The 14523-nt window shown below is 43.1% G+C and overlaps 2 long non-coding RNA genes and 1 pseudogene across 7 annotated transcripts; 1 reads left to right on the plus strand and 2 right to left on the minus strand.

Annotated features, from left to right (window-relative positions):
• The first annotated feature begins 1238 nt into the window (after positions 1 to 1238).
• LOC127924815 (uncharacterized) lies at positions 1239 to 5833 on the plus strand. Of its 6 annotated transcripts, none has more exons than XR_008118906.1 (3): positions 1239 to 1520; positions 4905 to 4961; positions 5317 to 5833. It is a non-coding gene; the product is annotated as an uncharacterized LOC127924815 (long non-coding RNA). The 6 variants fall into 6 exon arrangements; XR_008118907.1 differs by having other exon boundaries at positions 5433 to 5833; XR_008118908.1 differs by lacking the exon at positions 1239 to 1520 and having other exon boundaries at positions 4865 to 4961; positions 5317 to 5558; positions 5617 to 5833.
• Positions 5834 to 8074: 2241 nt separating this feature from the next.
• Positions 8075 to 9840, minus strand: LOC127924818 (gastrula zinc finger protein XlCGF57.1-like; annotated as a pseudogene).
• A 413-nt stretch (positions 9841 to 10253) lies between these two features.
• Positions 10254 to 11127, minus strand: LOC127924816 (uncharacterized). The gene is made up of 3 exons (XR_008118910.1): positions 10925 to 11127; positions 10583 to 10722; positions 10254 to 10408 (listed from the first exon to the last, which is right to left on the minus strand). It is a non-coding gene; the product is annotated as an uncharacterized LOC127924816 (long non-coding RNA).
• Positions 11128 to 14523: the final 3396 nt, after the last annotated feature.

The following is a 14523-nucleotide window of genomic DNA, read 5'->3' on the forward strand; positions in this document are numbered from 1 at the left end:
CCGGTAGGCAGTCATTGAAAATAAACATTTGTTCTTAACTGACTTGCCTAGTTAAATTAAGGTAACATTTAAAATGTAAAGCAACATTCTAAAGGACTCTCACCATGAGAAACACAATTCTCTGCTCTGATGAAACCAAGCTTGAACTCTTTTGGCCTGAATACCAAAAGTCATGTCTGGAGGAAACCTGGCACCATCCCTACGGTGAAGCATGGTGGTGGCAGCATCATGCTGTGGGGATGTTTTTCAGCGGCAGTGATAGAGGAAATTATGGTTGAAATGACTAATTATGTATACATTCCAATCAGAACTGACTAGTCCAAATGCTATAATGTACTGTACATGTGAATTTTCTCTCTTGCTCCCTTTCCCAATTGTATATAATGTAGTCAGGAGTTTAGTAACAATGAAGGTCTGTTCCTTAGTTCATTCAGTTGTACAAATCTCCAGGTGGTGGGAACAGGCCATCTCCAGATTGTCGAGAATGTTGATTTATACTGACTGGCCTTGACTTCGTGCTGATAACGCGAAGGCTCAAGAGCTAGGGGCCCCTCTGCTTGTGAAATGGAACGTTTGGAAAACGCTGACGTCATTTTCAGTTTATAACCTGTGGAAATGTGTGTAAGCATTTAGTACTTTGTAATAAAACACTGTTACTGGTTTTTAAGACTGGTCTCAATCTACTTCATAATTAATGAATCCTACAACTCATTAATGAAATAGAAATGAGTACGAATTGATTTTGGCAATAAAACATACAGGAATATAGAATTCCTCTATCAGCAGGGACTGTGAGACTAGTCAGGATCGAGGCAAAGACGAACAGAGCAAAGTACAGAGATATCTTAATGAAAACCTACTCCAGGACCTCAGGAATAGGACCTCAGACTGGGGCAAAGTTTAACCTCCCAGGACAATGACCCTAACTACACAGCCAAGAGAACGCAGGAGTGGCTTCGACAAGTCTCTGAATGTCTGGAGTGGCCCAGCCAGAGCCCGGACTGGAACCTGATCAAACATCTCTGGAGAGCTCCCAAATAGCTGTGCAGCAACGCAACAGAGGATCTGCAGAGAAGAATGGGAGAAACTTCCCCAAATACAGGTGTGCCAAGCTTGTAGCGTCAAACCCAAGAAGACTGGAGGCTGTAATCGCTGCCAAAGATGCTTCGAAACAGCACTGAGTAAAGGGTCTGAATGCTGACAATATCAGTCAAAAGTTTGGACACACTTACTCATTCTGAATATTTCAGTTGTTTATTTTTTAATACATTTGCAAAACATTTTACAAAACCAGTTTTTGCGTTTGTAATTTTGAGGTATTGTTTGCAGATTCAGGGGGGAAAAAACTATTTCATATATTTTCGAATAAGGCCGTAACGTAACAAAATGTGGGGAAAAGTCAAGGGGTCTGAACACTTTCCAAATGCTCTGTATATATTTATAGAAACAATGTGAACAAATGCTCTGAATATAAGGAACGTAACAATACATTATGTAGATGTATATAATGAACAGACTAGGTCTATACTGCTCCTACATGGTGTAACAATACATTATGTAGATGTATATAATGAACAGACTAGGTCTATACTGCTCCTACATGGTGTAACAATACATTATGTAGATGTATATAATGAACAGACTAGGTCTATACTGCTCCTACATGGTAACAATACATCATGTGTATATAATGAACAGACTAGGTCTATACTGCTCCTACATGGTGTAACAATACATCATGTAGATGTATATACGAAATATGACTAGGTCTATACTGCTCCTACATGGTGTGTGTCATATCATGTAGATGTATATAATGAAATAGACTAGGCTCATACTGCTCCTACACAGCTTCCTCCTCTTTCTTCCGAAGAGGAGAGGCGAAACGGATCAGAGAGGACCAATACGCGGCGTGGTAATTTTCCATGGTACTTTTTAATGCATAAGGTACACATGAACAAAACTAACAAAACAAAGAAATGTGAAACTCAAAACAGTCCTATCTGGTGCCACACAGAGACAGGAACAATCACCCACAAACACAGTGAAACCCAGGCCACCTAAGTATGATTCTCAATCAGAGACAACTAATGACACCTGCCTCTGATTGAGAACCATACTAGGCCGAAAACATAGAAATTCTAAAAAAAAAACATAGAAAAACAAACATAGACTACCCACCCAACTCACGCCCTGACCATACTAACTAAACACAAAACACAGGAAATAAAGGTCAGAACGTGACAGTACCCCCCAAAGGTGCGGACTCCGGCCGCAAAACCTGACCTATAGGGAGGGTCTGGGTGGCATCTGTCCGCGGTGGCGGTTCTGGCGCGGGACGCGGACCCCACTTCACCATTGTCTTTGTCCGCCTCCGTGGCTTTCTCACCATGATGGCAACCCCTCTCAATGACCCCACTGGACAGAGGGGCAGCTCGGGACAGAGGGGCAGAAGCTCTGACAGAGGACAGGGGCTCTGGACAGAGGGACAGGGGCTCTGGCGCTTCTGGGCTGAGGGGCTCTGGCGCCTCTGGGCTGAGGGGCTCTGGGCGCCTGGGCTGGCGGGGCTCTGGCGCCTCTGGGCTGAGGGGCTCTAGCAGCGGCGCCGGGACAGGCGGGAGGCCCGGCAGTGGCGCCGGACAGGTGGGACGCTCCCGGCAGTGGCGCGGACAGGCGGGACGGCTCCGGCAGCGGCGCCGGACAGGGCGGGACGCTCCGGCAGCGGCGCCGGACAGGCGGAGAGCACCTGCAGAGAGGGAGACAGAGAGACAGGCGTGGAGCTGCTAGCAGGAGGCAGCGGCGCCGGACAGGCGGGACGCTCCAGCAGCGGCGCCGGACAGGCGGGACGCTCCGGCAGCGGCGCCAGACAGGCGGGACGCACCGGCAGCGGCGCCAGACAGCGGGACGCTTCAGCAGCGGCGCTGACAGGAGGCAGCGGCGCCGGACAGGCGGGGACGCCCAGCAGCAGCGCCGGACAGGCGGGAGGCCTGCAGCGGCGCCGGACAGGCGGGAGGCCCGGCAGCGGCCCCGGACAGGCGGGGAGGCTCCGCAGGCGGGAGGCGGGAGGCTCCGGACAGGCGTGAGGCTCGGCAGCGGCGCGGACAGGCGGGGAGGCTCCCGGCAGCGGCGCCGGACAGCGGGAGGCTCCGGCAACAGGCGCTCCGGACAGGCGGGAGGCCTCCGCGCGCCGGACAGGCGGGAGGCCCAGGCGGGAGGCTCGCAGCAGCCCGGACAGGCGGGAGGCTCCGGCAGCAGCGCCGGACAGGCGGGAGGCTCCCGGCAGCGGCGCCGGACAGCGGGGAGGCTCCGGCAGCGGCGCCGGACAGGCGGGAGGCCCGGACAGGCGGGGAGGCTCCGGACAGGCGGGAGGCTCCGCAGCGGCGCCGGACAGGCGGGAGGCTCCGGCAGCGGCGCCGGACAGGCGGGAGGCTCCGGCAGGCGGCAGCGGCGCCGGACAGGCGAGGCTCCGGCAGCGGCGCCGGACAGGCGGGAGCACCTGCAGGGAGGAGATTGAGAGACAGCCTGGTGCGTGGGGCTGCCACAGGAACTACCAGGCTGGGAGACTTTCAGGAGGCTTGGTGTTAGGAGGAGCCTGAAAGACCGGGCTGTGGGGAGCACTGGAGCTCTGGTGCGCAACCTGGGCACCACTTCCCCAGGCTGGACAACTACTCGACCCGGACCCTCAGAGTGCAGGCACAGGTTGAACCGGGCTGTAGGCACGGGAGATCTAGTGCTTGCACACGCACCTCTCTCCTAGGCTCCACTCCCACAGTTGCCCGGTACGAGCGGAGCGCAGGCAGAGGACGCACTGCACCCTCCCAGCGCCCGGAGACAGCACGCAGAGCCGGCGCAGGATAACCTGGACCAAGACTGCGACCGGCGACCAGACCCGCTGAGCAGGCACCATACGCCCTGGCTCAATGCCCACACTCGCATGGCACTCTCGGGGGCTGCCCTATAGCGCAATCGGGCTATGGACACACTGGCGACACCGTGCGCTCAACCGCATAACACGGTGCCTGACCAGTAATGCGCTGCTTATCATAAGCACGAGGAGTGAGCTCAGGTCTGCTACCTGGCTTAGTACCACACTCGTGTGCCCCCAAAAAATTTGGGGCTGCCTCTCGTCGCACTGCCCTGCCTCATTGCCGCCGATCACTGCCAGCTCTGCCTGGTGATTTTTCCCAGCCAACCTCATTCTCCTGTAACCTTCCTTGCATTGTTCCACGAATCCCAGGCGGCTCCGGCACTCTCCCTGGGCCGACCGCCCACCTATCTATCTCCTCCCAAGTTGTAGTCCAGATTCAGCTCTGATGCTGGCCGCTGTTGTTGCTGCTGCTGCTGCTGTCGTCGCTGTCCTTTACCGCCGCTTGGTCCGATTGTGGTGGGTGATTCTGTAACGAAGCCTCCTCTCTCCGAAGAGGAGAGGCGAAACGGATCAGGAGGACCAATACGCGGCGGCAGTAATTTTCCATGGTACTTTTTAATGCTATAAGGTACACATGAACAAAACTAACAAAACAAAAAATGTGAAACTCAAAACAGTCCTATCTGGTGCACACACTGAGACAGGAAACAATCACCCACAAACACACAGTGAAACCCAGGCCACCTAGTGATGATTCTCAATCAGAGACAACTAATGACACCTGCCTCTGATTGAGAACCATACTAGGCCGAAACATAGAAATTCCCAAAACCTAGACAAACAAACATAGACTGCCCACCCAACTCACGCCCTGACCATACTAACTAAACACAAAACACAGAAAATAAAGGTCAGAACGTGACATACATGGTGTAACAATACATCATGTAGATGTATATAATGAACAGACTAGGTCTATACTGCTCCTACATGGTGTAACAATACATCATGTAGATATATATAATGAACAGACTAGGTCTATACTGCTCCTACATGGTGTAACAATACATCATGTATATAATGAACAGACTAGGTCTGTACTGCTCCTACATGGTGTAACAATACATCATGTAGATGTATATAATGAACAGACTAGGTCTATACTGCTCCTACATGGTGTAACAATACATCATGTATGTAATGAACAGACTAGGTCTATACTGCTCCTGCATGGTGTAACAATACATCATGTAGATGTATATAATGAACAGACTAGGTCTATACTGCCCTACATGGTAACAATACATCATGTATATAATGAACAGACTAGGTCTATACTGTCTACATGGTGTAACAATACATCGTAGATATATATGAACAGACTAGGTCTATACTGTCCTACATGGTGTAACAATACATCATGTAGATGTATATAATGAACAGACTAGGTCTATACTGCTCCTACATGGTGTAACATCATGTAGATGTATATAATGAACAGACTAGGTCTATACTGCTCCTACATGGTGTAACATCATGTAGATGTATATAATGAACAGACTAGGTCTATACTGCTCCTACATGGTGTAACAATACATCATGTAGATGTATATAATGAACAGACTAGGTCTATACTGCTCCTACATGGTGTAACAATACATCATGTAGATGTATATAATGAACAGACTAGGTCTATACTGCTCCTACATGGTGTAACATCATGTAGATGTATATAATGAACAGACTAGGTCTATACTGCTCCTACATGGTGTAACAATACATCATGTAGATGTATATAATGAACAGACTAGGTCTATACTGCTCCTACATGGTGTAACAATACATCATGTATATAATGAACAGACTAGGTCTATACTGCTCCTACATGGTGTAACAATACATCATGTATATAATGAACAGACTAGGTCTATACTGCTCCTACATGGTGTAACAATACATCATGTAGATGTATATAATGAACAGACTAGGTCTATACTGCTCCTACATGGTGTAACAATACATAGATATAGGTGTATAAAATTAACATCCACAGTTTAAAAAAATATCAGTTTACTTTTATTCAGTTAAATGTTGAAATAATCCAATCATTTTTACAAATCAGCACCTGTGTTTTATCTGATGGAACAGTACTGATGGACACTACATGATGGAACAGTACTGATGGACACTACATGATGGAACAGTACTGATGGACACTACATGATGGAACAGTACTGATGGACACTACATGATGGAACAGTACTGATGGACACTACATGATGGAACAGTACTGATGGACACTACATGATGGAACAGTACTGATAGACACTACATGATGGAACAGTACTGATAGACACTACATGATGGAACAGTACTGATAGACACTACATGATGGACCAGTACTGATAGACACTACATGATGGAACAGTACTGATGGACACTACATGATGGAACAGTACTGATAGACACTACATGATGGAACAGTACTGATGGACACTACATGATGGAACAGTACTGATAGACACTACATGATGGAACAATACTGATGGACACTACATGATGGAACAGTACTGATGGACACTACATGATGGAACAGTACTGATAGACACTACATGATGGAACAGTACTAATGGACACTACATGATGGAACAGTACTGATGGACACTACATGATGGAACAGTACTGATGGACACTACATGATGGAACAGTACTGATAGACACTACATGATTATTACAGTACTGATAGACACTACATGATGGAACAGTACTGATGGACACACTACATGATGGACCAGTACTGATAGACACTTTACATGATGGACCAGTACTGATAGACACTACATGATGGACCAGTACTGATGGACACTACATGATGAGCAGTACTGATGGACACTACGATGGAACAGTACTGATGGACACTACATGATGGAACAGTACTGATGGACACTACATGATGGAACAGTACTGATGGACACTACATGATGGAACAGTACTGATGGACACTACATGATGGAACAGTACTGATGGACAACAGATGGAACTGATGGACACTACATGATGGAACAGTACTGATGGACACTACATGATGGAACAGTACTGATGGACACTACATGATGGAACAGTACTGATGGAACAGATGATGGACACTACATGATGGAACAGTACTGATGGACACTACATGATGGAACAGTACTGATGGACACTACATGATAGAACAGTACTGATGGACACTACATGATGGAACAGTACTGATGGACACTACATGATGGAACAGTACTGATGGAACACTACATGATAGAACAGTACTGATGGAACACTACTGATGATGGAACAGTACTGATGGAACACTACATGATGGAACAGTACTGATAGAACACTACATGATGGAACAGTACTGATGGAACAGTACATGATGGAACAGTACTGATAGACACATGATGGAACAGTACTGATGGAACAGTACATGGACACTACATGATGGAACAGTACTGATAGACACTACATGATGGAACAGTACTGATAGACACTACATGATGGAACACTGATACTGATGGAACAGTACTGATGGAACAGTACTGATAGACACTACATGATGGAACAGTACTGATGGAACAGTGGAACAGTGATGGAACAGTACTGATGGAACAGTACTGATAGACATTGAGGTAGTAAATGTTTTATAACGTCAACAACTTAACAATGTTATCAGAACAACGTCATCTAATTATCACACAGCTTAATAATAACTACTCTACACAAATGAACTCAATGAAAAACACAACGACTAAATTCAAGAGGTAAAGATCAGAATCTAGAAAAACACATGAATGATTCATGAATTTTTAAAAATTTTTTAAATAACAATATCCAAATCATATAATGAACACACAAGGGTTTATATTTATCAATAATATCCAAATCATATAATGAACACACAAGGGTTTATATTTATCAATAATATCCAAATCATATAATGAACACACAAGGGTTTATATTTATCAATAATATCCAAATCATATAATGAACACACAAGGGTTTATATTTATCAATAATATCCAAATCATATAATGAACACACAAGGGTTTATATTTATCAATAATATCCAAATCATATAATGAACACACAAGGGTTTATATTTATCAATAATATCCAAATCATATAATGAACACACAGGGTAATATCCAAATCATATAATGAACACACAAGGGTTTATATTTATCAATAATATCCAAATCATATAATGAACACACAAGGGTTTATATTTATCAATAATATCCAAATCATATAATGAACACACAAGGGTTTATATTTATCAATAAAACAATTCATAATGAAAATGAAATACATGCTAAATCTATTCTAATTTTAGATGTGAACATGTTTTGAGAGAAAAAAATTAACTAAAGAACAAAAGTAAGCCTATTTCTTTTCTTACAATTTTATTTAATGTGGCATAAACCAAAGCACAAAAAGATTGTTAAAACTATAAGTCAGAACACAGCCTCTCTATTCTCTCATTCTTGATTCTATCCTGTGTGTTCCTTCATGCCTTTTCAGGTTCACTAACTGGGTAAAACTCTTTCCACACTGGGAGCATTGGAAAGGCTTCTCTCCTGTGTGTGTCATCTCGTGCTTTTTCAGTGTCCCTAAAAAGGTAAAACTCTTTCCGCACAAGGAGCAGTGGAAAGGCTTCTCTCCTGTGTGTATTCTCTCGTGCATTTTCAAGTTCCCTAACCAGGCAAAACTTTTTCCACACTGAGAGCATTGGAAAGGCTTATCTCCTGTGTGTGTCCGCTCATGTGATTTCAGGTCCCCGAGCTGGATAAATCTCTTTCCACAGTCTGAACAGTGGTATGGCTTCTCCCCTGTGTGTGTTCTCAAATGCATATTCAGATTCCCTAACCGGGTAAAACTCTTTCCACACTGAGAGCATTGGAAAGGCCTCTCTACAGTGTGTGTTCTCTCGTGTGATTTCAGGTCCCCTGATGAGAAAAATTTACTTTCACATTGGGAGCATTGATATGGCTTCTCTCCAGTGTGTGTTCTTTCATGCACCTTTAGATGCCCTGAGTGTCCAAAACCTTTTCCACACTGGGAGCAGTGATAAGGCTTATTTCCTGTGTGTGTCATCTCATGCATTTTCAGGTTCCCTAAATGGGTAAAACGTTTTCCACAGAAGGAGCAATGGAAAGGCTTCTCTCCTGTGTGTGTCATCTCATGCGTTTTCAAGTTCCCCAAACGGGTAAAACTTTTTCCACAATGAGAGCATTGGAATGGTTGTTCGCCTGTGTGTATTCTCTTGTGTTTTTTCAGATGTGATGACTGCATAAATCTCTTTCCACATTGAGAGCATTGGAAAGGCCTATCTACTAAATGTGTTCTCTCATGTTTTCTCAGGTCCCCTGGTGAGAAAAAACCCTTTTGACACTGGGAGCATTGATACGGCTTCTCTCCAGTGTGTGTTCTTTCGTGCACTTTTAAATGCCCCGAGTATCTAAAACCCTTTCCACACTGAGAGCATTGATACGGCTTCTCTCCTGTGTGTATTCTTTCATGCTCTTTCAGATGCGATGACTGGATAAATCTCTTTCCACACTGAGCGCATTGGAAAGGCCTCTCTAAAGACTGTGTGTGTGTTCTCTCATGTGACTTCAGGTCCCCTGGTGAGAAACATTTCTTTCACACTGGGAGCATTGATATGGCTTCTCTCCAGTGTGTCTTCTTTCATGCACCTTTAGATGCCCTGACTGTCCAAAACCCTTTCCACACTGGGAGCAGTGGTAAGGCTTCTCCCCTGTATGTGTTTTCATGTGTTCTTTCAGGTGCCCTAACCGGATAAATCTCTTGCCACACTGGGAGCAGTGGTGTGCTCTCGCTGGTTTGGACGTCTCTGGGTCAGGTTCTTCTGAAGGCCTCGTCCCGCTTTCAGAATGAGAGTCTGATCTCTCTCCTGTCAAAGACAGAGTATTTGGTTAAACAGAGAGACCTGAATGAAACCTCGACATGGTAAAACGGTCTACCTATGAGGTTTAATCTAGACTAGATCCCTCAATAAAAGAGCAGAGCTTGTCATCACAGAGTGGCTGTAGCGCTTTGAGGCCAATAAATATAAATATAATAATAAATATAAATATATACTAACATATTGTTGTTTTACATGTATTAGACCTGATAAATAGACTAGTCAGTATAGGATACATGTACTAGACCTGATGGATAAATAGACTAGTCAGTATAGGATACATGTATTAGACTAGTCAGTATAGGATACATGTATTAGACTAGTCAGTATAGGATACATGTAATAGACTAGTCAGTATAGGATACATGTATTAGACCTAATAGATAAATAGACTAGTCAGTATAGGATACATGTATTAGACTAGTCAGTATAGGATACATGTATTAGACCTAATAGATAAATAGACTAGTCAGTATAGGATACATGTATTAGACTAGTCAGTATAGGATACATGTATTAGACTAGTCAGTATAGGATACATGTATTAGACTAGTCAGTATAGGATACATGTATTAGACCTAATAGATAAATAGACTAGTCAGTATAGGATACATGTATTAGACTAGTCAGTATAGGATACATGTATTAGACTAGTCAGTATAGGATACATGTATTAGACTAGTCAGTATAGGATACATGTATTAAACCTAATAGATAAATAGACTGGTCAGTATAGGATACATGTAATAGACTAGTCAGTATAGGATACATGTATTAGACTAGTCAGTATAGGATACATGTAATAGACTAGTCAGTATAGGATACATGTAATAGACTAGTCAGTATAGGATACATGTATTAGACTAGTCAGTATAGGATACATGTATTAGACCTAATAGATAAATAGACTAGTCAGTATAGGATACATGTATTAGACTAGTCAGTATAGGATACATGTATTAGACTAGTCAGTATAGGATACATGTAATAGACCTAATAGATAAATAGACTAGTCAGTATAGGATACATGTATTAGACTAGTCAGTATAGGATACATGTATTAGACTAGTCAGTATAGGATACATGTATTAGACTAGTCAGTATAGGATACATGTATTAGACTAGTCAGTATAGGATACATGTAATAGACTAGTCAGTATAGGATACATGTAATAGACCTAATAGATAAATAGACTAGTCAGTATAGGATACATGTAATAGACCTAATGGATAAATAGACTAGTCAGTATAGGATACATGTATTAGACTAGTCAGTGTAGAATACATGTAATAGACTAGTCAGTATAGGATACATGTAATAGACTAGTCAGTGTAGAATACATGTATTAGACTAGTCAGTACCAGTTTTAAATCTATTTCCTGTTTCAACCAGTTAATGTGGTGGTTGTATCCATACCAGTTTTAAATTCTAAGCCAATGAGATGCTTTATTATGTAGTCATTGACAGTTTTGGAAAGTTTCTACTCGTTGACAATTTCAAAAGCTGAAAAAAGATAAACTTGTGTTGAGTTCTTGACTCTCAAGTTAAAAACATTTTCCCCAATATTTTTAGTACCTTGTGAGATAAGTGATCATACTTAATGTAAAAACGAAGATAATATAAGATAAGATGTGACTGTGTTGATAATAGATCTACTTCCTTCCACTTTCACTTGGGTGATGACTATTTCCTGCTAATTAAATTTTTTCAGTTAAGAACACATTCTTATTTTCAATGACGGCCTGGGAACAGTGGGTTAAAAAAAAATGTTTAACCACTATAGCCTCATCTCTGGTTAAGAAGTTACCGACCTTCTCTGGACACTATGAACAGTTTGCATTACCAACTTTTACCATAGCAAAGGTATCACAAATGATTTGTTTGCGCTGTGCATGATAACAGAGGACCAAGTGAACAATCTACGATGCTTAAAGAGCACCAACAAAAGCAACTGGACTGGATAATCTTCCTGCAAGGTTCATAAAGGGTAGTGCTGGCCTCCCGGGTGGCGCAGTGGTTAAGGGCTGTGCCATCAGAGTCCCTGGGTTCGCGCCCAGGCTATGTCGTAACCGGCCGCGACCGGGAAGTCCGTGGGGCGACGCACAATTGGCCTAGCGTCGTCCGGGTTAAAAAAAAAAAAATTCAAACAAATAAAGGGTAGTGCTTGTGTCACTGCTAAAAGGATAACACATATTTGTAAACCTTTCTATTAGTAGTGGTACATTTCCCAAGGATCTCAAAACAGCCCCGGGGCGGTTCCACTCCACAAGAAGAGCATGTAGGAAACTACAGGCCTGTGTCAATCCTCAGCACCTCATCCAAGAAGAGCATGTAGGAAACTACAGGCCTGTGTCAAGCCTCAGCACCTCATCCAAGAAGAGCATGTAGGAAACTACAGGCCTGTGTCAATCCTCAGCACCTCATCCAAAGTTGTTGAGAGATTTGTTTTATTAATCAACTTGAGAGATAAAACTTCTTTATGAACTCCAGTCTGGCTTCATTCCACGGATTACTTGCCTTATTCACCTTTCACATTAAGCAGGAAAGTGAGAAGGGGGAACTATTCAGGTATGGTCATGTTAGACTTGCAGAAAGCTTTTGACACTGTGGACCAATGACATTCCCCTGATGAAACTGACATGCATGGGTCTAAACTATGTAGCAGTGAATTGGTTTAGGTCTTATCTGACCAACAGAACACAAGTATGTAATGTTGGTGATGTTCCGTCAGAGGCCAAATAAATATTTTATGGAGTACCGCAGGGATCCATTTTAGGTCCTCTCTTATTTCTAATATATGTTATGTGCGGCAGGGTAGCCTAGTGGTTAGAGCATTGGACTAGTAACCGAAAGGTTGCAAGTTCAAATCCCCGAGCTGACAAGGTACAAAATCTGTCGTTCTGCCCCTGAACAGGCAGTTAACCCACTGAAAATAAGGATACATTGAAAATAAGAATTTGTTCTTAACTGACTTGCCTAGTAAAATAAAGGTAAAAAATAAAAAATGATATGCCAGATACAGTAAACCTGTATAAACTCTTTATTTATGCTGATGATTCAGCCATACTGGTATCAGGGAAGGATACAGTTTACATAGAAGAGACCCTCAGTAAGGAATTGCATTTTTTTTGTGATTGGTTGTGTGACAGCAAATTGTCACTACATTTTGGGAAACCCGAATCGATTTTGTTTGGAACAAAACGTAGATTGCTTAGGGTGACAAGATAACAGTAAACTGTGCAGGCAAGGAGATTGAATCTAAAACAAGTGTATCTTATCTTGGTGTGTCCCTAGATTATCCCATTCTGGAGACCTGATTGCTACTAAAATTATTTCTAAAATGGCGAACAAATATATATATTTTTATATCGTAACGTTAGACATTTTAACATTAACGTTAAGGAACTGCTTGTCTCAACCTTGACTCAGTGTCATTTTGATTATGCCTGCTCTGTTTGGTATAGTGGGCTATCAAAAAAGGTCATGCAAAATAATGTTATCAGGTACAGTTGAAGTCTGAAGTTTACATACACCTTAGCCAAATACATTTAAACTCAGTTTTTCACAATTCCTGACATTTAATCCTAGTAAAAATTCCCTGTTTTAGGTCAGTTAGGATCACCACTTTATTTTAAGAATGTGAAATGTCAGAATAATAGCAGAGAGAATGATTTATTTCAGCTTTTATTTATTTTATCACATTCCCAGTGGGTCAGAAGTTTACATACACTCAATTAGTATTTGGTAGCATTGCCTTTAAATTGTTTAACTTGGGTCAAATGTTTCGGGTAGCCTTCCACAAGTTTCCCACAATAAGTTGGGTGAATTTTGGCCCATTCCTCCTGAGAGAGCTGGTGTAACTGAGTCAGGTTGGTAGGCCTCCTTGCTCGCACATGCTTTTTCAGTTCTGCCCACAAATTGAGGTCAGGGCTTTGTGATGGCCACTCCATTACCTTAACTTTGTTGTCCTTAAGCCATTTTGCCACAACTTTGGAAGTATGCTTGTGGTGATTGTCCATTTGGAAGAACCATTTGCGACCAAACTTTAACTTCCTGACTGATGTCTTGAGATGTTGCTTCAATATATCCACATAATTTTCTTTCTTCATGATACCATCTATTTTGTGAAGTGCACCAGTCCCTCCTGCAGCAAAGCACCCCCACAACATGATGCTGCCACCCCCGTGCTTTACGGTTGGGATGGTGTTCTTCGGCTTGCAAGCCTCCCCCTTTTTCATCCAAACATAACAATGGTCATTATGGCCAAACAGTTTTATTTTATCAAACCAGGGGACATTTCTCCAAAAAGTACGATCTTTGTCCCCATGTGCAGTTGCAAACCGTAGTCTGGCTATTTTATGGCGGTTTTGGAGCAGTGGCTTCTTCCTTGCTGAGCAGCCTTTCAGCTTATGTCGATATAGGACTCGTTTTACTGTGGATATAGATACTTTTGTACCTGTTTCCTCCAGCATCTTCACAATGTCCTTTGCTGTTGTTCTGGGATTGATTTGCACTTCTCGCACCAAAGTACGTTCATCTCTAGGACACAGAACGTGTCTCCTTCCTGAGCAGTATGACGGGAGCATGGTCCCATGGTGTTTATACTTGCGTATTATTGTTTGTACAGATGAACGTGGTAACTTCAGGCATTTGGAAATTGCTCCCAAGGATGAACCAGACCCGTGGAGGTCT

Source organism: Oncorhynchus keta, unplaced genomic scaffold (genome assembly GCF_023373465.1).
Source record: "Oncorhynchus keta strain PuntledgeMale-10-30-2019 unplaced genomic scaffold, Oket_V2 Un_contig_4571_pilon_pilon, whole genome shotgun sequence".
NCBI lineage: Eukaryota > Metazoa > Chordata > Actinopteri > Salmoniformes > Salmonidae > Oncorhynchus > Oncorhynchus keta.